The 24289-nt window shown below is 41.1% G+C and overlaps 1 protein-coding gene and 1 non-coding gene across 2 annotated transcripts in view; both read left to right on the top strand.

Moving 5' to 3' along the window:
• The window catches only part of LOC131483232 (autism susceptibility gene 2 protein-like), a 483929-nt gene that overhangs the window by 222431 nt on the left and 237209 nt on the right, over window positions 1-24289 (top strand). The window lies entirely within an intron of this gene.
• Window positions 10585-10699, top strand: LOC118757806 (U5 spliceosomal RNA). The gene has a single exon (XR_004995372.2). It is a non-coding gene; the product is annotated as a U5 spliceosomal RNA (small nuclear RNA).

Genomic DNA, 24289 nt, shown 5'->3' on the forward strand with positions numbered 1-24289 from the left:
ATAAATAGAAATCCATGAATCCCTAGTGATAAGGGAGAGAAAAATGGGGAGTGGGGGGCAGTGGAAGAAATCTCTTGGCACTGTCGGAAGTAACTGCGATGCCAACGTTTCTTTCCAAACACTGAAAGTTAAAATAGTTAAACGTAGCCTACCTTTCATGAGCAGTTCATTTGTATTTGATTATAAAAGAAAGCTCTGCTTAACAAATGAATGCTCACAAATGACATGAAGAAGGAAACGCTGAACATCAGTGCTTGTTGTCTGTAAGGGAAGATTTTATTCAGCTGGGAGCCATCAATGCAAAACCATTTAGTGAAAAGACGTTTGCGAAGAGAACAATGTTATGGCATCACAGAATGTCCCATTGATTCCTAGCAAAGAGAAAGTCATGCCCTCACAGTAGTGGTTATCATTTTCAGTGGTCAAATCTAGCATCAAGGATGGTAGGATAGTCGGATGGTATGGACCTTCCGATGTGATGTGATGGAATTGGGAACACACATCATCCCCGATGAGTAGTTTTGCCCAGCATGTTTAACTTTATTATAACCAGAATTAGAGAAAACGCAGGGGTTAGAAAAACATATTAATCTACACAATCAGGCAGATTTACAATATGGCACATTTTCAAGGAAGCTGGCTCATCTGATCTCTTGAGAAAATCTGGATCATGGAAGAATTAATTGCTAATGGGCATTATTTTGCATTATAGGAGAGCAAGAAAGAGTCAGCCAGTTCCTCACTGAAATCTTGATAGATATAGCTTGAAAAGATATTTGGGGAAGTTGTAGAAATTTGAGTGTTTTGATTATGCTAGAAGCATACCTTTCTTCTTCGGAAATGCTTATTAAACATTTTGATCATGAAAGTATCATATGTGCAATTCACCACACTTAATCCCATGAGGAAAAAATGAATGCATAGATAATGCAAACATGGCAAAATGTTAACGATTTTAACTCTAAATAGTAGGCATGTGGGTGTTCATTTTGTATTTTCAATCTGTGTGAATATGTTTTCCAACAGAAACAAGCTGTGAGGATTCAAATATTGATGTGTCGTTTCCAAATGTCATAGCCTTGAGTAAGTTCCTTATTGGTTTTAAAGATTTATTTTATGTGTTTGAGAGTCAGAATTGGGGAGGGAGAGGGTGAGAGGGAAGGTAAAAGTGAGTGAGAGAGAGAGAAACTGGGAGAGCTGTTTTACCTGCTAGTTCACTTCCCAGATGTTTGCAAATGGCCTGGGGCTCGGTGAGGTTGAAGCTGAGAGGTAGGGGCTTCTTGCTGGTGTCTCACAGGGGTGTAGTGCTGCAAAGTTGAGCGTACCTGTTCCTCTTTCATCTCCTTCTACCTTCTCAGGCACATGAGCAAGGAGGTTGGTGCCCTCATGGATGCCAGTGTGGTGGCAGGCGGTGGTTTTACCCTATGTACCCTAACACTGGTCCCAGTTATCTTATTTAACATGTTTTGGATTCCAGATAAAGCTCAGTATAATGAGAATAATACCACCACAAACTGCTGGTGAGGTCATGGAATGAGTTAGTTAATATTAGCTTCCCAACTATAGCACCTAGAACCTAAGTACCTTCCATAACCTGAATACTCAAGAAATGTTAGCTGGGAGATGATGTGTTTGTAAGCATACACAGCTCAGTTCTTGGATTATTGATTCCGTGTGGAGAATAACTTAAGATGTTTTGAAACTTTGGGATTATAACTTGACTCATGACAGTGATGAATTCACAAAAGAGTTAGTGTGTCATTTCTGGGAGTTTGTAGAACAGTCCTACATTCCCACTTAATTATGACTTATCTACAGTTTCTTATAAAGAAGTCTGGGTGGCATTAAAAATTCCTTAGTCAAAAAATGTTGGTATCTCATTGCTATGTTTTGATTTAAAGAAAAAGTCAATGAGCTTTTTAAAAGATTTGCAAAGTAAATGAGATGCAGCAGAGAACTCGATTTTGTAATGAATATTTAGCCATATCAACTTTTCCTCATTAGTGTGTTCTCTTTGGGGAACCAACGTGAGATCAGCATATGAAGTACTGTGCCAAACATTATCTTCAAGACCGTAAGAGCTCTAAGAGGAGCTGGAGTTTAGAAATAGCCAAAGTTTTCTGTACCCTTTTTTTCTCATAAGGTGAAGTGGTTAAAATTGATAATTCTTTTTTTTTAGTGACAGAGGTATACAATGGTAGGGCATGGTGGTGTATTTTTGCCCCTCTACATTGCTAGTGGAAATTTCACAGGGAGCGTTTCAACAGAAATTCAGCTTTTGAAACTCTCCAACTTGTGTCATTGATAATTATCAGTGAGTGTTCTCCCTTCCTTTTTTTTTTTTTTTATTAAACCTTGTGCGAGTCTTGTTTTCACAGGATCTGTTCCTTCAGTCAGGGGTTCTGTTCAAGCTTATGGTTCTGCGATCACAGCAGCTAGACTTGATGTAGGTGCTTTATATCAAGTTCACAGTGGTAGCATCACCAAAAATAAACGAGAGGCTTTCTACGCACTGGCTGTCCCAGCCTTGGACTCCTAACAAGTGTACAGCTTAGTTGATAGCCAGGTGGAGTGACTGTGGTTTATTCAGAGAAGGTAGGGGCCAGAATATAGTGTATACCGGCTGGTAATGGAGGATTTGTCAGCTGGCGACAGGATGATGTCCACAGAGTCTGTGCAGATGGCTTCATTTAGTGCTAGTGTCCTACTCACTTCAGGTAACTCTGCTCTCTCTGGCCTGGTTAAGATAAGGTTGTGATTCCAGGGCAGCATTTGTGCCCAGAAAGGAGGCACTCATGATAATACTGCTGGACTCTGAACCTGTAGGAAATGGTCAGTCAACACCAGATAAAGAAGAAATGTTAAATGAAAAAGGCAATGTTCAGTGGATATGTTCAAGGGGGAACGAAACTGATTGTGTTCTTTAGGTTCCAGAAGCAGTAGAGAGTCATTCATGCAGGAGTGAGGGGTGATGACAGCTGGGGAGTCTGTCCTTGGGGCTGAGTTCTGCAACAAAAGGTTTATACAAGAGATCACCAGTTGACATTTGTTGGAGGGGCTCTTAAAGCCCATGAGAGCAGGTAGTATTTCAGTGTTGTTCAGCTATAGATAGTGGTTAGAAAATTGCAAGCGTTTAATAAATATTTGTTGAATAAATGTATTTTTTGAGTAGGTGCCTGAAGGTGGGTAGGTATGACCACCTGTGTGGTGGTATTCGGTTGCTTGTAGCAGGTGCAGTGTGTGTCAGTGAGGGAACCATTGGATGGGCATCATCTCCAGTATTAATTATTTGCAGCACAACTGAGAAACATATTGTATCCATTTTAGAGAAACTGAGAATGTTCATGCTGTAATTTTCATGAAGGTGCATAACCTAGGAGCTCACAAAGTTTGAAGACTTGGAACTTGGTCCTTCAGTGCTTAACTTTATTTGTGCCTTGTTAGTTTTGTTTTGGGAATTGGTTGTTTTCATTTCCAGTGATTCAGCCAGAAAAGATCTCATAGGTGAAAATTCCCATTTTGGTCTCTCTTTGTTGCTTTGCTTATTCCCCCTGGCATTGTATTTTTCACGTGACTAGATAATGAAGATGGTAGAACTGAATAAGTAGAACAATTTGTGTGTTTTTAAAAACATCCTCCATTCTACTTAATGCATCATAATTATTAGAAAGTAATAAAATTTCAATCTTAGTATAGAGTTTTTTGGTTTTTTCATCAAGGAGATATGTCAAATGACATTGTCTTCTTGGCACTGTGTTGTGGAGTCAGTCTCTAATTGATTAAATGATTGTTGCTCTAAGGATGTTGATCTCATTGTTATCTAACGTGTGTCTGAGAAGGCTGTGTGGTCTTCTGGCTTTCAGACATTCTGTGAACCCTTTGGCAGAGATGGGTTCAGCAGATTAAACTGTCATGGTTTTCAGAAGTCATCCCAAGACAGCCAAGAGAAAACATGACAGACACTGGAATGAGACCCTCTCTCAGATGATGAGTAATATATATTTTATACTCATATTAATATTTCAGTGGAGAGAAGGTCAAAATCTACATTTAAATGGAAATATTTAAAAAGCAGAAGCATAATATTTGACTAAGTGAAACACTCAGGCTTTTTCCAGAACACAAGCTGGTACCCCTGGGACCTCAGCTCTCCAGTTCTGTTTTTCACTAGAGCAGAGGGGAATGCTTGAATTGCTTTAGATTTATGGATGGGTCTTATTCCTAGCATTTGAGAGTCTTAATCCTTTCACACTCCTCTCGTTTGACCCTGAAATGTGTTACATAAGAACTAACATTGGATTTTGTGCACAGTGTCATCTCAGTACTATCAAGTACTTCTCTCTCTAGAAGAAATCCATCTTGTGCATCCTGTGAAGAGGGCCTGGTAGGATTGTGGAAGCATAAGCAGGATGCTTTCCGGTGTAACTTAACGGAAAGGACAGCTAACAAAGTGTCAGGAGCAAAAGGCCCCAAGGTTGACTCAGAAGAGCAGAGATTCAGAGCTCTTGCTCTGCTCCCATCCAGGCGTTGTGTGAGCTTTTCCCCCTTCAGTCTCTCCCACATTCTTCCCCTCAGTTTACCTTCATTGCCTTTCTCTTCCCACTGTTTTTGTTTCTGAAAGCAGTGGAAGGCAGTGTTTTGATTCTGCAGAGACAGAAGTCAAGGCTCAGGATAGATGGTAGTCATCTGTACCTTGTGCTGTAACTCTTCAGGATGGTTTGAGTCATGACACATCCCAAGGTCTGCTGTAAGAAACAAGTGGCCGTGATTGGCCGCACAGGGATTGGGTGCCTTCGTCCGTCTCCTCACTTGGATTCAGTCTCTACCTGACACTAGCTCCCATCTACGGGAAGCACCTCTTTGTAACAGAAGGGGAGGCGATTGCTGTCTGTATTGTAGTGGCCCCACTCGTAACCCCATTAAGGGGTTGTAAATAATGCCATAATGATGTCTCAGTCATTTGTTTTGATGTAACCAAGCTTTTAATAAATCAGCCACAGCTTGCTTAATAGGGATATGAGAGCAGAGCGCGTTGCTGCCAGCAGCTGCTAGTAAATTATAAAGCATTCATCTGTTTTACAAGGGAATTAAATGTTTGTTCTTATTTAAGTGCTTGTGACTAAACAAGTGCGCTGTGTGTGTGTGTGTGTGTGTGTGTACGCATTTACCTGAGGCCCATGCCCTCTCCTGAACAGTCCCAACACTGGTTCACTGGGGAATACCTGTAAGCAGAGCCGTGTGAATTAGAGTGCCCCCAGGTAAACCTGTCATTATCTGTCTCTGCTCTGTGTGCATCTCCAAAGCAATATTTATTGGATTACATTTTTCTTCCACTTCAAAGGATTCTGTGACATGGGTCCCATTTCACTCACTCCTCCTTTCTCTTAAGACTGTCTAGGGAAGCAGTGTTAGATAAACCATACATCCAGTGTGACTGATGTTCAATTGTCTGCAAAATTGAGTTAGCCCTTTTTTTATTTGACTTTTATGTTTACAGTTGAAATGGACTTTCCTCGCTCTTTTTCAACTCCGTTGGTTTTACTTATTAAATAGCCTGTCAGAAGAAATGGCATCAGATTCAGTGTTTTTGATACAAAATGATTAAAAAAAAACCTTGAAATCCAAATAACCAGGATTCAAGAAGTGTTAGCTGTTTATTTTGTGACTTTTGACAAACTGTATAGGATATTTGTGTCTATTGCCCTTTTAAATAATTTTTAAAACTTGGGATAGCTATATAGTTAGGATTCTTTTCACCTAGAACAACAAATATAAATATGTTCTTTTGCATACAAATTTGTGTAACTGCAGTCTTGACATAGGAGTCTTACACCATCATGAGGCTCTCCCAGGTGCTGCTCCTTCATGGTAGTCACCACCCCCTTCCCTCATCTCCTAACAGGTAGCATGGTGTTTCTTGAGTTTTTTTTTTTTTTTTTTGAAAGTCAAACTTTTCCAGAGGACTGTTTTAATGTACATTCCAAGGAGCAGTTTGTATGTGAGCCGGTCATTTTATCACCAAGATTTGTTGTTTTTATTGTTTATAATTTAACTTTTGTAATGGGTATGTGAGGAACCTGATCATGATTAATTTGCCTTTCCCTAATGGCTGGCTTGTGATTCTGAACAATTTTTTATATTCTTTTTTGGCATGTGTTTCCTTTTTGGTAAAATGGTCACTGATATCTATCTGAATGCCTTTTTAACTCTTTTTGCCTTTAATGTTAAGTGTTGCCTGTCTCATATATTTAGATAAAAATGAGTACTTTGCAGGTATTTTCTTGTTTTGTCGCTTATCTTTTCATTCTGTTGATAGGATTATTTACAGGAAAAACTTTTGGGTTTTGGTCAATATAAATCTGTTGGCGTGTGTGGGTGTGTGTGTGTGAGAGAGAGCGAGAGAGAGAAATCTCTTGGTGTCATCCCTACGTCCTGCAGACTTGTTCCCCTGTGTTTATCTGAGTCATTTGCAGATCATCATTTTACATTTAAATCTGTGACACTTTTAAAGTGAATTTTTATGTAAGATACAGGAATTAGATTTCCTCAACAGCACTTTATAATATTGATTAATATAACTACATAAATCTTGAATTCTTAAATTTGAATAGAATGGCCACCGCACTGTTATTGTTTTTCAAAGTAGTTTTGGCTAGTCTGGTTCTTTATCATATACAATTTCCTTTCCACATATGTTAGAATGTTCTTGTCTATATCTACAGGATCTCAGGATTTAATAGAAATTAGGACTGTGTGTTAATTTTGAGAGATTAGACAGTTGTTTTATTGAGCCTTCTAATTCATAAACACTGTATACTTTTTCATTTATTTAGGTCATCTTAAAATTTCCTTTCACCACCATTTTGTAGTGTAAGTATGTTAAGTTCTATACATGCTTTTAGCTGAGCTATTAAAAACACTTTTTATTTCAAAGATTTATTTATTTTAATGGAAATGCAGATTTACAGAGAGAGAGGTAAAGACAGAAAAGGTCTTTTATCCACTAGTTCCCTGTCCAAATGTCTGTAGTGGGGGAGCTGAGGCGGTCAGAAGCCAGGAGCCAGAAGCCTCTTCCAGGTCTCCCAAGCAGGTGCAGGATCCCAAGGCTTTGGGCCATCCTTTGTGGCTTCCCAGGTCACAAGGAGAGATGGATCAGGACTGGAGCACCTGGAACGCAAACTAGTGCCCATATGGGATGCAGGTGCCTTGTGGGTGGAGGATAAGCCAGTTGAGCCTTCATGCCGGTCGCAAAAAGACCCTTAAATAAAATTTCAGTGTTCAAGTGCTCAACATCAGTTTTTGAAATACATTCAGTTTTGCGTGATGTTCTTAACTGCTTCAGGATGTAGGACTCAATTGTGTGAGGTTTCTTTTGGGGAGTTCAGCCTTCGTATGCAAGCAGTCATGGCACCCAGGACAGTTTCATGAATTCCTTTCTGACTGCCTGCTTTATTACCCTTTCTTGCCTCATTGCATTTGATGGAACGTTGCAGAGTAACAGCGCTGACATTGAACAGCGGTGTGTTCTCAAGTCTTAAGGAGTCCAGCATTCAGTGTTCTCTGTTACATTGAGGAAATTTCTATTTTTAGTTTTCATAAGTATGTGTTGAATTTTATGAAAAGCTTTTTTTTTTTACATCAATTGATGTGACCAAGTGATTCCTTGAGCCTCTTGGTGTGATGGGTCACAGTGATTTTTGAATATTGAAACAGTCTTGCACCTGTGGAACATATTGCATTTGATCGTAAGGTACACTTCTTGGCATATTGTTCAGACTTATGTGGTAGTCTTTTGCTCGGGATTTTCAAGTCTAGTCATGAGAGAGAGTAGCTCTAATTTTCCTTTCTGTACAATCTTGTTATGATTGCTTTCTCTGGTTTCCAATCTTGGCATTCATTTCCAGATGTTTACCCTTAGCACTGTTTTAGGTATGATCCACAACTTTGATGTCATTTATGAAGTTACTTAATTTCTTTTGAGCCTTCTTATTTGAGCAAGAGAAATTATATGCACATTTCTGGTTGTCCAAGATTTTGATGTTTTCTTGACTTCTTTGTACTTTGCTTCTATTTAAAGAGAACTCTGCTTGCATGCGATTCAGATTCTTCGTTGAGGTTTGTATTATAGTGCAACAAATGGTCTTTTTTTCCCCTTTAAGTTGAAATAAATGTATCTTCTGCTTCAAGTGTTACCAAAACTGCTGATGAGATCATATTGGTGAGTGGTAAGGCTGGGTGTTTTTGCAGTTTTTGCTGATTTTCTTATTAATTGCTGTGTGAATTCTTGACAAAGAAGTATTTTTGTCTCCAGATCTGCACCTTATCTTTTTTTCTCAACCCTTTTGCCTTCTATTTCTCTGTTTTTACTGGTTTCATTTTTTACTTGATTAGTTTCCACAACTCGATTTTGATTTCTTTTAGGGCTTCCTCAGGTTTTTTTTTTTTTTTAATTTATTCTCAGTTTAATTGAACAGCTGAGAGAGGAAGATGAGAGTATGAGGGAGGGAAAAAGAGAGAAACCATGTACTTGTTTTCTCCCCTCATGCCTGCATCAGCCACAGCGAGGGCTCCCATGCAGACCCTGTGAAGCCACATATCAGAGCTATCACCTGTTGCCTGCCATGGTGCACGGTAGCAGGAAGCTGGAGCAGAGCTGGAACTCCAACCCAGGTACTCCAATACGAGACGCCGTTAATCCGAGGAGTGCCTTTCCACTGAACTGAGCAAAATGCTTATCCTGTGTAGGTTTTATTAAAAATACTTTCTTACTGGTTGCCTTATCTGTCACATTCTACTCACAGAACTTACCACAGTCTGCTGAGGTTAACATTTTGTCAGTTTGGGAAGTGTAGAAGACTTACCTTCTGTTTACTGTTTTCTAGTTGGAAGAAAGCTATTGAAAATATTTTCCCTATACACAGTGAGAAACACATTGGGCGTTGTTGTGAATTTTGCTTCAGTTGTCAAGCATAAATGAGGAAATCCCAAAATAGAAGGAAAGTTGTTTTGCTGTTTTTTTTTTCTCTCTTCTATTTGAAAAAAAAAATTATTATTTGAAAGAGTGACTGAAAGCGAGAGACAGAGAGCTATCTTCCGTTTGCTGATTCACTTACAGTTGTCTCAAACCCAGGAGCCAGAAAGCCTCTGCGTGTCCTGCCTTGGTGACAGGAACTCAGGGGCTTTGGCAGTCATCCACCGCCTCCCAGGAGCTTCAGAGGAAGCCAGATCCGCAGGGTGGAGTGGCTGAGCCTGGAACCCACACTGCCATGGTGGTAGGCTGCTGTTCCACGAGATGGCTTAATCCTTTATACTACAACACTTGCCATTCTTCTGTGTTTGGGTTTTCTCTTTTTAAGTTTACTTTCTGTTTGGAGAACTTCAGCCATTCTTGTAAAACAGGCTTTCTCCAGATAAATTCTTGGTTTTCATTTACCTGAGGCCACCTTGGTTCCCTAGTTTCTACTTTTGCTGACTATACAATTCTGTGTTGAGTCTTTTTTCTGAATAGTCGCTGAAAAATGATGTGCACTGCCTTCTGACCGTCTATTCTCCTTCCGTATTTTTCACCCTTACAAGTAATACATCTTTCTAGATACTTAAATAATATTTTTGTTTGTCTTTTTTTAAAGGTAACAAAACTATACGTGTCTTATTGTATATTTCCGTGGGTGTGTCTTACTTGGAATTTTCTCCTGTTTTTGAACCTGTAGCTTTCTGTCTTCTACCATTGTGATCTCCAACTATTACAATTTCTTGCATTTATTTTGCTAAGCCCCACTGTCTTTAGGGGGCTGGTCAGCAGGGAATGTAGTTCATCTTAAATTTCAGGCCTGTTTGTCCCTGGGCCTATGTTCATTTCACTTTCAACTTCTAATCTATAACTGTTTCATATTTTTACATATGTTTTCAGGTGCTTTATGTGTTTGAGTATTTCCCACGACCATTGTCCTGTTAATCATTTTGAAATGGATAGTTCAGTCGTGTTAAATAGATCTACAGTATCCCACGCTATCACTGTCTTTTGAATATTTTCATCATCAAAACAGAAACTCAGTGTGTATTAAGAAAGAATGCTGTTTTATCCCTTTCCCTCTATCCCTGATAACAAAGCTACTTCGAAGAATTGATGGAGAAATGGAATTTAAAAAATAACTTTATGAAATGATTTTCAGATTCCTTCATACAAAGGGTTTTCAAAATTTGGTGGAAAATGTATATTATTAAAATTCCTTTTAAAATTGATTTTAGCATTTTTGTACCAAAGTAAATTTGCTGTAATTCTGCTTTTCTACCATCTCCTCAAGTACTCTCACATTATAAATTTATTCATTTAAAAAAAACCTGTTTTATTTTTTTTGAAAGGAAAAAGAAGAGAAAAAAAGGTCAATCTTTTATCCACAGGTTCATTGCTTAAATGTCCACAACATTTGAGTTCAGGGCTTTTCATAGCCTGGTCTCCCATGTGGAGATTCAAACCACTCAAGATCTTGAGTATTCATCTGTTATATCTCTTCTCCTGCCCCCTTCTCAGCTCCCCTTCTCCCGCCAGGTGTTAGCAGGAAGCTGAATTAGGGGTGTGGAGCAATACTCTGGTTTCTCTTCAAATCGTATAAATCTTTCGCCTTTTACTAAAGATTTCCGTGGAGAGGTGTGGAGCAGCCAAGACTAAGCTAGGCATATGGTATGCAAGTGTACCATGTGGTGACTTAACTTACTAAACCATAGTGCCCATCTCTGTCTTTTAGGCTGAACAGTATTTCTTTTTGTGTATGGATCTCTTTAGGTATGGACACTGGTTTAAGTCTGAACTCCAGTGATGTAGCCAGGTAGTGGGGGCCTGATGGGTTTACCTGCTGGGCTTCCATGTCTTGGCATGTTTGCTGGCAGTGCAGCGTGAACTCCAGAAGGGAGTTAGCGTACCTAGAAGTCTAGGTTCCCCATTTGGCCCTTGGCTTCCGGGATTACTAGGCTTGATTCTCTAGGTTTTTCGAGGAGTCTGACTCCAATAGAGCAGTTACCCTGACCCTTTCCTAGTACTTCCCATTAGATAGTAGATTTTTCTTAGGGACTTTGTTTGCCTGTGCAGTAGTGTTCACCGTCCCTACCTTGTTTATGCACATTATGGTTTATATGAGGCCAGTACAAAACCCAGGGATCCCTTTGCTTTGCAGTTTCTTACATTCTAAAGTCCTTAACAGTTTTTCCTCTTCTCTTTCTTCAGAGTCTTTTCGTGTTTGTTTGTATGTAGTGTTCTTTTCACTCTACGTAGTAGGACAAGGCTTAATTTGAAATCAGTGAAAGAGAGTTAGATACCAAGTTTGGGTATCTAGTTGGGTAGCAGATATTGTATCTAAGTGGCATATGGAAGTCATCTGGCTGTAGAGCAAGCATTAGAGGTATTCTACGGAGCTCCCGTGGGAATGAAAATCCACAATGCTGTCTCTGTGACACCATCCTGTCCCCCTTTCTCTTTATTCTCGGTCGCGTTCCCTCTGTTGTGTTCCTTGACAAGATTTTACTCAAACTGGTGTTTTGCATTTGGAATATCCTAGTAACACTTGTAGAAGCCGAACCATTTATTAAGCACCTTGTAATTGCTAGGCACTCTGTTAAATGTGTTGAAATGACTTTTGTAAAAATCATCCTGTTTTATCTGCTACCCTGTTATGCAGCTGAGGAAACATTTTGAGGCTTAGAGAAGTTAAATATTTGCTAAGGTCATCTAACTAAGAAGTGTTAGAGCTGGAGGCGGGGTGTTGAATACAGCTCTTCGGGTTTAAAGCTTACATGGTGACCCTCTGCGTTTCACTTCCTCCCCGTTCTCTCTATGGTACATCATTGGGTGGACTTCCTGAACATCCAGCTGGCAGGATCTGGTCAGAATTCTTAATTATTTTGTTGACATTTGTTTCAGTAAAGGGTAAAAGATAGTATCTTGATTTTCCCCCATTATTTTAGTGCTATACTACTTTTATTTACAAGTGTGTTTGTTTCCTAAAGTCCCTGGCAAAATTTAGATTCTGTATGCGACCTAGTGACTGTATTCTTGCAATTGATTTATCTGTAGTGTCATTTTAATTTTATTTCTGAGGACTAAGTAGTTATTTTCCCTAATTCTCTGTTGGAGAGTGATTGAGTGATTCATTCAACAGTTATTTATTGAGCCACTACTGTGTGAATGATCATTGTGCTGGGTTCTGAGGACAGTCAATAACAATGTGCTTCTTTGTTCGCCTGTGATTTTCTTTGTTCTTTAGGGGTAGTTTGGTTTAATTTTAGACAGACACAGGCATAGTCTCCTATTCCCTGGCTCAAATGCTTGCAAGAGCTGGGGTTGAAGCCAGGAGCTGGGAACTCAATCTGGACTTCCCTTATATGTGGTAGCAACCAGGCTTCTTGAGTCACCACCTGCACCTGCTGTCCCTCAGAGTGCCCATCAGCAGGATTCAGGAATCAGAGCTGGGACACAGCAAGTGGGTATCTGCAGTGACGTCTTAACCACTGCACCAAATGGCAGCCCCTTAATTGTGTTTGCTTTTTTTTTTTAATTTTGAAGAAATCTACCAAGAAAGGTCTAAATGACAGCTTTGTTGATTTGCTTTAACTTCATTGTTGTCCCACATGTGCCCAAGATTCTTCCTTCAAAGGTTTTCAGTCTTCTCAACTCAAGATAGTGGAGTTGTTCAATCCTTAACTGAACTCTGCAGTAGTTTTTGAATTGCTTCATTAATCCATATCAAGTTGTTTCTCTTCTTTCTAGCTGGTTATTGTAAATGTGTCTGCCATACTTAACAGTGAATGTCTTTAGGTAGGTAGTTTATTTACTTATTTTTCTTTAAGTAGACAGGCGAACTGAGAATTATGGATGCTTGATACTTGATGAATACCTCATCTTGGTGTTCATCCTCCATTTCCTGTCAGCTAATCGCTCTTCAGTCATCAAGAAGGGCGAGTCTTAAGGATTCTAGATTGGATCCTTTCTGTTGGGATGACTTACATTTAAAAAGAACATCCCAAGGTCACTGCTGTGGCTCAACATGTTAATAGTCTATCTGCAAGCACTAGCATCATGTGGGTGCCGGTTCATGTCCCTGCTGCCCCACTTCCCATCCAGCTCTCTGCTTGTAGCCTGAGAAAGCAGAGGAGGATTGCCCAGGACCTTGGGACCCTGTGCCCATGAGGGAGACCTGGAAGAAGCTCCTGGTCTTCTGGCTGTTGGATCTCATTACAGACTGAAGCTGCATATATGGACCTGTCATGTAATGTGGTGGTTTGAATATTAGTTCAAGTATCCCTCAGAGATGCATGAATGAAGGCTTTGTCCTCGGGTTGATGCTATTTAGAAAGTGAAGCCTACTGGCCGACTCTTCAGTCTTTTGTGGGGCATACCTTTAGAAAGTAATTCTTCTGAGAGTTTCTGACATAGTTGTTAAGTCATTTCTGCCTCCTGGCTCACCTTCTAGTCCTTTTTCCAGTCCATATGCTCTGCCTTTGCTATTCCCAAACCAATGGAGCCACCTGATTTTAGACTCAAGCCTCTACAATTCTAAGCAAACCAACTTTACTGTACTCTTTACTTCGTAAGTAACTCCTCACAGGTGACTCAAAACTGACTAATAATGCATACATGATCCTGAGTAAGTCACTTATGCTTCCAAGCGTTAATTTGTCTGTTGTGTCCTGCATCCCATAAATCCTGCACAGGAGATCAATAAGAAAGTCATGTGAGAATGCCTCATGAATATTAAAATGTTATCTCAGTACAATCCTTGTTTCTATAGAATATGGATCAAGTATATACTATTGGGACGATTTTCCCTGGTTGCTTGCCCTAGCATCTCTTAGAATTTTCTCTCTTTGCCCCTAACCTGTTGTGTATTAAGGCATTGGTACATAGGGTTTCTGGACTAAGAAACATCTTAAATGGTCACATTTGGTGTTGTTCTTGGAACTATTGTTTTCCTTTTTTTTTTTTAATTATTTATTATTTAACTTCAGTAATTACATTGTATTATGTGACACAGTTACATAGATACTTGGGTTCTCCCCACCCCTCCCCAAACCCTCCCACCATGGTGGATTCCTCCACCTTGCTGCATAACCACAGCTCAAGTTCAGTTGAGATTTCCCCATTGCAAGCGTATACCAAACATAGAGTCCAGCATCTTATTGTCCCGTCAAGTTCAACGGCTTCTTAGGTATACCCTCTCTGGTCTGATGACAGAGCCAGCAGAGTATCATCCCAGTCAATTGAAAGCTCCAACATACCATCAGCAAAAATTTACATCATTATGGAATTAATTGACATAGTAATGAGTAACCAATATGTTAAAAGTAAATGCGGGTTCCCAGCCACCTTCTGTGACCACCTCACCTATACTTCAATTTTAGTTTATACACAACATATAACATTCAAAACATAACATGTTATACATAACATCATATCATCTTAAATTAAGGCAAACATGTGGTATTTAACCTTTTGGGATTGGCTCATTTCCCTTAGCATTATGGTTTCCAGTTTGGCCCATTTGGCCACAAAGAACTGCATTTTGTTTTTTTTGTTTTCCTTTAAAAGGCCATAAATTTTACAGGTGGAAAAGTGGAGATGCATGAGCAATTTTTTTTTCATTTGGATCAGTGCATGCTATTGCATATGCGTAGTCATCCATAAGCTCTTTGCCTTGTTCCTTTGACCCAAGGCACCAGAAGTGATGGAATTGTGGAGTCCGATGTGTATTGAGATGTACACTTGCAGAGGCCTCATCATTTCCTCCCCCAAGTGAAGCAGGCCCCTTGGAATGTCTAATAAAAGCCATGCTCTTGCATTCTGCATTAAAATAAAGCAGGCAGTCCTGGAAACGAGTCCTGAGAGGTATTATTTCTGTGTGTTGCTTTTGATTGGCCTCTTTTGACAGTGTTGTACAAATGAAGGTCCTGCTGACACAGCAGAATCCCAGGAGTCGCCTTCATTGTCTAACCTCCCCTTCAGGGCTCTGGCACTAGACCTGCGTGCCAGGCCCTGTTTAGGACAATGCAGAGAGAACATTTTCTTATTGTTACTGGGTGGGTTGTCCTTGCTTCTGCTTAGTGCTCTGAAGGGAGGAAAACAGGGCCATGATGAGTACGTGAAAGGTTTGTTTCCCCACTGTCTTAGAGATGATGGGTGATTCGTTTGTGAGTCAAAGTTGTCAAGGGTGCTGGTTAATACCCTTGACAACATGGGGACTGAAGTAGATTTGACTTTTAGGTAAGCATTGAACGAGTTGGAATCAAATGTGTACTTTTGAACTACTCCATGACACATTTCCTCTGTGTGATGGATAGCTCGTATGTGTTAAGGAAGTTCTCTAACCTTTGGCTCTGTGAAAGCAGAAATGAAGCTCTTAGGAACATCAAGCTCAGGAGCAACTTTTGGCTCCTCACATAACCATGTGCTACTTTGAGACAGTCTTTAACCATCGTCTTCTGAACAGAGGTATTGCAGGTGTGACGTCAGATGAGAGATTTCCTGTTCCCCAACCCTTACACACTGGCTCATAGATGTGAATGCACCAGGACTTAGTGTTCAGGTAGATGAGTGGACACTTTCAATGCCTTTGGATAGACAGATCAATGTGCACATCCTATGTGTAGCAGATACAGAATATCATCTTGAAATGTTTTTTCACGGTAGTTGAAACCTTAATTGCTGGTATTGCTGCTGGATAGTCACCTGCATTTCTGTACCTTGGGATTTTCAGCAATGGTGAAAAAGACATGAGGCTGGATCACCCCCCTTGAGCAGCATTCCTGGTCTTACTTACAGTGTGTTTACAGCCTCAAGTTGGGTAGGAGCTAAAGCCCATATCTCCTAGCTGTTGAGATAATCCCCATTCTCTTGGTCTTCCTTAACTGTGGAAAGGAAAGTTTGCTTTTTAGGTTCTTTCTCTGATTTGCTCTGAAACTCTAAGGTGGGTCCTAGATCTTCAGATCTTTGAAATGCTGCCACTCCCGAATTGCTTTAGGCTATAATAGAATGGGTAGAATTGTACCCTCTCTCTCCTCTGTTGCCTTGTGTTGCTTTGATTAGGTACTAACAACAAAAAGAATGATGACCAAAAAAGGCAGACAGCCATTCCAAGTGAAGAAACTAAGCAAAAATTCACCTTGGGTGCAGCTCTGGACTAGGGTGACTTCACAGGTTAGTCACTAGGCCTCACTTAGGCTTCTGTGTAGGAGGGTTTCGTCTGGGTACCTATTCTCTGTCCTTTGTGGCAAGAAACTGGGTCTTGGATTTATTCTTTTTACACTGACAGTGCCTTGCATGGGACTGGACATAGAGTAGGTACTAATTGTTTCTGCTTTGCTTAACTTCCTGGAATCATTGCAGTTGTCAAGTGGACAAGACTATTATATTAAATATTATATAGAAAAGGTTCATGCTTGTAGCATCTTCATCATTCCAAATATTGTACTCACTGAAGTGGAGAACCTTGTCAGGACAGTCATTATCAACATTTATGATGTGAAAGCAGTACTATTAACTACTGGATATAATTTTGTGAGAACATTGTGCTTTTAAGGGAACCAAAGGAAATTTAAAGATACGACAGTAGGAAGTCTCTTCATAGTTATTTAAAGGTTGTTTAAAGAGATATTAAATTAAGAACCGAGTAGCGATGGAAAGACTGTGTATCTAAGAGATTTACATGTAAGATCATGTTAAGGTTAATTGTTAAAAAATTGTTAGCTATCATATTATAGTTTTTGTTTTTCAGAATAACTTTATTTTAGAGAATTCTGAAGCCTCTGCTAAGCAGCTTATGAAATGTTACAGCAGAGGACAAACCAAGACTTTGAGACTAGCTGGCAGACTATTCGTATTCGGACAGTCTGCTCTTGTGGCTTTGGGTTCTGATCTCTTCCATCTTCATTTTTATCCAAAATTAGTCACTAAAACTTAAAAGCTCCTGTGTATGCCTGCTTTGTGGATTGAGGAGTACAAGAACGTGTAAGCATGTCTGGTTAGCTATTTTAGGATTTGTGTCCAGCAGGTTGGATTCAGGAGCCAGCCTGTTGAGTTGTGTGAGGATATTTGTCACTGGATAATTCTGTGTCAAATATATGCTCTCGTGTTACTTGGTTAAATTCCTCTGCTGTGTCATAACTGGAGTGAGAAAACAATCATGCTAGAATATCTAGATTTTTTTTTTTAGAAAATCAGAGTTTTAGGGTTGAAAATAACGTTTAGGATCTAAAACAAGGCTCCCAAATGCACACGTTCCTAGGGCCAGAGTGTGAGTGAATTGGACGGACACTCATTAGCAGCTGTGGACAATGAGAGACTAGAGAGATGGTCCAACTCAGAAGTTTTCGAGACATTCCTACCTGCTGATAGTTCTTAGTGCTGATCCTGCTGCCCTGGATCTGTATATCAGGTTTCCTGTTACCTTTTCTTTAAGGGTGATAGCTGGGGCACAAAAAGGCATAGATTAGGTCAGACAGCTGGTGAGGCCTGAAGCCTGGTGCACTTTCTACTACATGTTGGGAACATACAAATAGGAACACAGGAGGACCTGACTTACATTAGGGGTTTAAAAATTGCTTTTGACCTCTTTTTTCTTACGAGAGATACAGTCAGAATGAAATAAAAATGCAGTGAACTTAGGACTAGTTTATATGTGTATACTTTGATGTCTGCACTACCCAGATGACTCTGAGTTCTCTTACGGTCTTGTCCTGCAGCCACCTGCCTCCCCTCTCGGGACACTGAAGCGCTGTCCTTTAGCTTGCAGAGGTGGTCCATCTATCGCTGGTTGTCATGCTCTCCTCATGCGGCCCTTTCCCCACCTCCCCCGACTCAATTGTAAAGAACTGTCCTAACACAAGAGTACATGTTGCTTTTTTTTTTTCTTCAAATAGCACAACAGAATGTTGGAACTTTTTCAAGTGAGTTCTTTGTGCCAGTGCCATTGACACTTGGAGCCAGGTGTGGGCTCCCCGAGAAAATCTCTTGAGGATTCTGGGGGTACTGCTTTTTGGCCATATCAGTAGCTTTATACAAAAGCATATTCATGCCATATGCTATTAATCAAGGTCATAATTATACAGTTAGCTTTCCTCTGAAAGAATCTCAGATGTCTGATTTCATGATTTTATTAAATGAAAGGTCTGTATTTCCTTGTAATTGATAGAGCAGTCAAAGCCTGGGGGATCAACTCACTGAAAATGTGAGCTAATGCCACACCCAAAGCCCACCTCATAGACAGTACAGCTTAAAAAAAAAATGGGGCCCAGCGCTGTGGCCTAGCGGCTGAAGTCCTTGCCTTGAACGCCCCGGCATCCCATATGGGCGCCGGTTCTAATCCCAGCAGCGCCACTTCCCATCCAGCTCCCTGCTTGTGGCCTGGGAAAGCAGTTGAGGACAGCCCAAGGATTTGGGACCCTGCACCTGAGTAGGAGACCTGGAGGAAGTTCCTGGTTCCCGGCTTCGGATCGGCACAGCACCTGCCCGTTGCGGCTCACTTGGGGAGTGAATCATTGGACGGAAGATCTTCCTCTCTGTCTCTCCTCCTCTCTGTATATCTGACTTTGTAATGAAAAATAAATAAATCTTAAAAAAAAAAAAAAACGGATTCCCAGGCTGAAGCTGTTGGGCAGACTTTTATGCAGCGCTTCAAGGAGCTGAAAAAGCTACTTTGATTTGTGAGAGAGGGTGGGAAGTAAGGCTGCTCCTCCCTCCCTCCCTCCCTTCCTTCAGGTTTTACCAGGTTCAGAAAGCAGTGCTTGAAGGACCTGTAAATGGATTTTGGCTGTGTGCTCATGCAGGGATTAACATAGAGTTACACGAATGTGCTGCGGGGGGGTTGGGGAAATAAGGAGGGTGCCGTTCTCGTTGCGGAGGCCCCTGGTTCTCCTTTCCCTTGTCCGTGGATGTTCTTATGCAGCAGCCTGTCAATTTGAAAAATGCACACACTGTACTATCGCACAGTTATAAAGGTTAAGTAAGCATCTTGAGCAGTGCCCCACTGCTTTTGTACTTTCCTTAATGTCAGCCGATAAAGGATTATTGAAAAAAGCTTGCAAGGAGATAAAAGCCTTGCAGGTTGAGGTTGAACAATTGAAATGTTCCCAGTGTAGTAAATTCCAAATGGCAGATTTTAACGTGTGTTAATTATCAGAGCCAAGTACTACGGATTGTTTTCTTTTGCTTAATTAATTACCTTACCTGGAGAGGAATGTTAATTCAGATAAATGATTATTTCTTCATACCTCTGAAGCGTTTTCTTTGGAGACTCCTGGAATTGGCAATCCCCAAATGAGGTTTCTTCACGTTTTGGGGGGATGGTACGGGTTAGGAGACCAGTATGGCTGCTCTCCTGGCTTCTTGCCTGTTTTAGAAGGTGACTGTATTCCTTGGTCCTGAACCTTCAGCCTCCTCACCAAGTTTTCGAATTAGTTAACACTGGGCATTGTTTTTTAAAAAGACTTTTGGGAAGAGTTGGCTTGGAACTTCTGCAATAATTATTGGAGGTGATATGCTTTGAAAGGATAGTCTAATTTCCCGAACTTACTGTTCAAATAATTTCACCTTCTTAAGTCTACTCATAATGAAAGTGGGAGATTTTTGTTTCCCCTTTTTTTGGACTCAAAATATATTCTTCATAATAGCTATAAAAAGACTATATTCAAAGCAGGTGATGTAGTGACTATTCAGAGATATAATATATATATATATATACACACACACACATATGTTAAGATTTATTCAGTGTGGGAATCAGGCAGATGTTATAGTAAGTTTAAAAAAAAAAGCCAAAAATTTGCTTGCAGTGAAGCAATGTTGAACCCACAAATGAGCACAAGACTAACTTTCTCAGGAGTAGGGGCAGGGCCAGGGGCAGGGTTGTTCCTCTAAGCAACAGAAGTTATTTGTATAGCTGCATGCCTTGTCGGCAAAGACTGAAGTAGGTGTCCACATGGGATAAGACAGTCTCCTGAAAGGCGTTCCAGTTAATCTCCTGCTTGTTTCAGGGTCAGAAGCAGGTGCTTTGCACACCTCTGTATGAGGCTTTAGTCCAGTTCTGTAGAATGATATTGTACCTCCGGGGTAGTTTAGAGACACATTTTTCATTCTGGAAGGGAGCTTTAAGGATCCCCGGGGAGATGGGCCGGTAGATCCAGGTCACTGAGAAGAGCTACAGCTCCAAGTGAGCTGGTCCCCCTGCACTGTGCCGACTCTTGATAAGGCACTTACTTCGTAGCTGCTCTTTCATAAAGCTAGGAAAAGCAGCAGGATTCTGCGTAAGATTATCTGGAGGGCAAAGTCTAGGGCCTGATATGAAAAGGATAGTCCTGTTTTTCTTTTGGTGAGCTGTTGAAATTGATGTCTTGACCAATCCTCCTTAGCCAGGAAGTTGTGTGATGTGTGAGGGGACTTCTGAGACACGTGGCCTGGGGTCTGTCCAGATAATACACACCCCTCTTCCACATTTACCTGAGTGCTCTAAGAGATCTGCACTCTAGGGGTGCACTAGGGGTTGTATTCTCTCTGTATGTATGCGTAGATATGTAAAGGGCTGTGTGTTCTGTGTATTCATAGACCATGTCGACCCTAGAATGGTGTTAAGGAGGCTACAGTGCACCGTGACTGTATGCAGTTTTAAAGGGCCTCTTGTCTTTTGGAGGCTCATACTCTAAGAATTTGTTGGATTGCCCCTTAAGAGTCAAGGACGATGGGCCCGGCGGCGTGGCCTAGTGGCTAAAGTCCTCGCCTTGAAAGCCCCGGGATCCCATATGGGCGCCGGTTCTAATCCCAGCAGCTCCACTTCCCATCCAGCTCCCTGCTTGTGGCCTGGGAAAGCAGTTGAGGATGGCCCAATGCATTGGGATCCTGCGCCCGCGTGGGAGACCTGGAAGAGGTTCCAGGTTCCCAGCTTCGGATCGGCGCGCACCGGCCCGTTGCGGCTCACTTGGGGAGTGAATCATTGGACGGAGGATCTCCCTCTCTGTCTCTCCTCCTCTCTGTATATCTGGCTGTAATAAAATGAATAAATCTTTAAAAAAAAAAAAAAACCAGTGTAAAAAAAAGAGAGTCAAGGACGGAAACTGTGTCTTCATTAATTATTCTGAATCTAATCTGTGTTCCCTCTCTATGACTTAACATGAAGAGTCTAGGTGAAGGATCCACCTACTGCCAGTGTTTATTGCTGTGGCGGTGGCTGGGGTTGAATAATGTGGTATCCTTGCTCCGGAGCAGGGGAAGCTGTGCACTACCCTTCTACGAGCGAGCCAAGCACATTCTGGATCTGCTGAAATGAAGGCACAGGGAAACAGAAAGCACCATCATGCCTTGCCGTGTATACAGCAAGGGCCTGGGGAGAGGCTGCTGTGTTGTCCTGTCAGGCAAGCTGTCAGCTCTGACTCACTTCTCCCCTCTCATTTTGGCTCTAGTCCTGATGCCAGGAACTAGTGCGGGGAATGGAGTCTTATTTCTAAACTGAATACACCACTGCTCCCATTAGGCTTCTCATAACATCTTTTCTACTTTCAAAACCAGAAGGACTCCTGTCCGGCAGGTACCATGTCTTCACTAACCCATACCTTGTCCTGACGTTAGGTAGATTGCTCTGAGACTTTGAATTTAAATACTCCCACATTGGCTCTGTTCAGGAAATACCTGCGACAAAGCAGATCCACCCCCGCCAAAGTGCAGCACAGGAGAGTAAATCAAGATTGTGTTTTTGTTGCTGTTTTCCTCCATGCTGGGAAGAGACAGTGCAGCTCTCTCCTGCTGGAGCCCTGTGCGGGGTGTGGTTCCCTCTCCTCAATTTGTCATCTGAAAGCAATTTTGTTCAATTAAAGCTTAGAATTAAATTTCAGTTGTAGGGCTTCTGTGCGGAGGAAATGATGCATTAATGAACACACAGATGTCATCTTGCAGCCATGCTGTTTGCAGAACAGTTTCTTCAGGATTCAAATCATAAAAGGGGCCACGGCAGCAGGGATATTGTTTACCCATTGGCATACGAAGTGGAGAGTCACATTTATTTGCCAACCATTTATCATTCTGAATACTGAGAGGGAAAACACGCTTTATCTAAAATATTTGAAATAGTGGCTCTTGAAATTAGATGACAGGAGCAATAATGCCAGGTGCCGTGCAGTAAATCGGGTAATGGTATTGGGTTGGCACCAATAATGCTGTGTTTTGTTATGCTAATGATCCATCCAACTGGATCAGAGTTGAGTCAAAAAGGGGATTATTCCTGGAAAGCGACAAAGCAACAAGAGAATTAAAAGTATGAGAGAAGAAAAAGTGTGGGATTGTATTTTCAGTTATCGGAGGGCCCATCTGCTCTTCTGTACATACATTATGTAAGTTTTACTCAGTGTATTACAAATATCCCACAGGGTGGGTAGGAAGTTCATATATCTGCAGCAAACTGTTTTTTTTTCCCACTTACTGTCAGACATGAATGAACAGAAAGATTTATGTCTCATGTGGAATACCATAGGCTCTTTTGAAAAGGGGGAGTTGTATAGTTAGGCTGATGTTCTGTGTGTTGTTTTGTTTAAAATGAGAGATGACTGTGACTTGCAGGGAGGAGAAGACAGCAAGTGGGAGTGAGGTTGGGGAGCTGGAGTGATGGTCCTTGCATGACAGCGTGTGTTTATCTGGTGTTTGGGCCTGGGGTTTTTGCGGTTAATGTGCCTGTGGCTTTCATAGTTATCTTCAGATAGTGCCTAGGCCTGTGTCCAGTTTACTTCAGGTCTCTGTGTTAGACTTTTGATGTTGTGATCTATTGCTGTTCAGAATTTCTTACATGGTTTTTTGAATGCAGAAGCTGCCAGCGTCAGGCGGCACCCACACCCACCCTTGTGTTTGATGTCAATATGTATGAAATCTCACTGGGGACTCAAGTTTTCTAGTTCAAGGATGCATTCTTGTTCCTCCTACTCTGTTGCAAAAATGTCTTTAATGTTCGATAAAAATATTGGATTTTTCCTTGAAGCGCTTGCTGTCTTTGGCTTCTGTGACAACACACTATTTGTCATTATTAGTCGTATTTTGCTACAAAACCAATTTTTCTTCTGTCCTCATTTCCTTTTTCTTTCTTCTTTAAAAAATACTTATTTGTGTTATTTGGAAGGAAGGCACATTTGTGGAAGGAAGAAAGGAGAGAGACAGAGACAGAGAGAATGAATCTTCATGTGCTGGTTCACTCCCCAAACGGCCACAACAGCCAGAGTTGAGCCAATCTGAAACCAGAAGCTTCTTCTGGGTCTCTGATGTGGGCACAGGGGCCCAAGGACTTGCTATACTGCATTGCTTTCTCAGGGTGTAAGGAGAAAATTGGGAGTAGAGCAGCCAGGACACAACCTGGCACCCATGAGGGATGCTGGCACCACGGGTTGAGGATGAGCTTGCTATGTATGTCATCGTGCTGGGGCCCCTCATTTCCCTTTCTTGCACCTCCATGTGTGTGCTGCCCTGAATTCTGTTTTCTTTGTTTCGCAGATTTTCATAGCCTATCAGTATACAATGTCTATGATCAAGATACCAATAAAGGGCCAGTTTTATTTCCAGTCAAAAACTTATTTCTAATCTCCATATCTGTTTATCTCTGTCTGGAAACTACACTGTCTAGGACAAGATTCACCCCATTTTTTAAATTCTTTCTCATATTTTTTGGAGGGGATGGGTACTTTAAAATAAGATAAAGAGGGGTACAGAGAGACCTGCTTTTTTGCTCCTGAAGTGAGCTATAGTAGCCAGGGCTGGACCATGTCCAGTCTGGGAGTGTGGAACTTACTCCTGTCTCTCTTGGATGGTAGGGACACGAGTATTTGAGCCATCACCTACAGCTTCTTAGGGTGAATATTGGCAGGAAGCTGGATTGGAAGTAGAGGAGTTGGGACTTGAACCGGGCACTCTGATGTATGATGCGGATATCCCAACAAGTGTTGGAACTGCTTCACCAAAGACCCTTCCCTTCGACGCCGCGATTAGGCTACCTATCACACTGTGTCATTATTTAATTAAAGTTTTTATATCAGCTTGCCGGATTATCACCATTTTGATAGCAGGGATCATTTTATTTCCTTTGTATTTTCAGTGAAATGGCCTGGTCTATTAATTTTAAATTCTTTACATTGTTACAAGTACCTGTTAGAAACACAAGTTGTAGGGAAAGTCATTTCACTTACTACTTGTTCGATTTTGAGGAACGGAGGAAAGATGAAGTCCCAGAGTTCGTGTTTTGGTCCTTTCTCTGTCTTTGTGTCACAGCAGGAGCCATGTACT

The sequence above is a fragment of the Ochotona princeps genome, chromosome 24 (assembly GCF_030435755.1).
Source record: "Ochotona princeps isolate mOchPri1 chromosome 24, mOchPri1.hap1, whole genome shotgun sequence".
NCBI lineage: Eukaryota > Metazoa > Chordata > Mammalia > Lagomorpha > Ochotonidae > Ochotona > Ochotona princeps.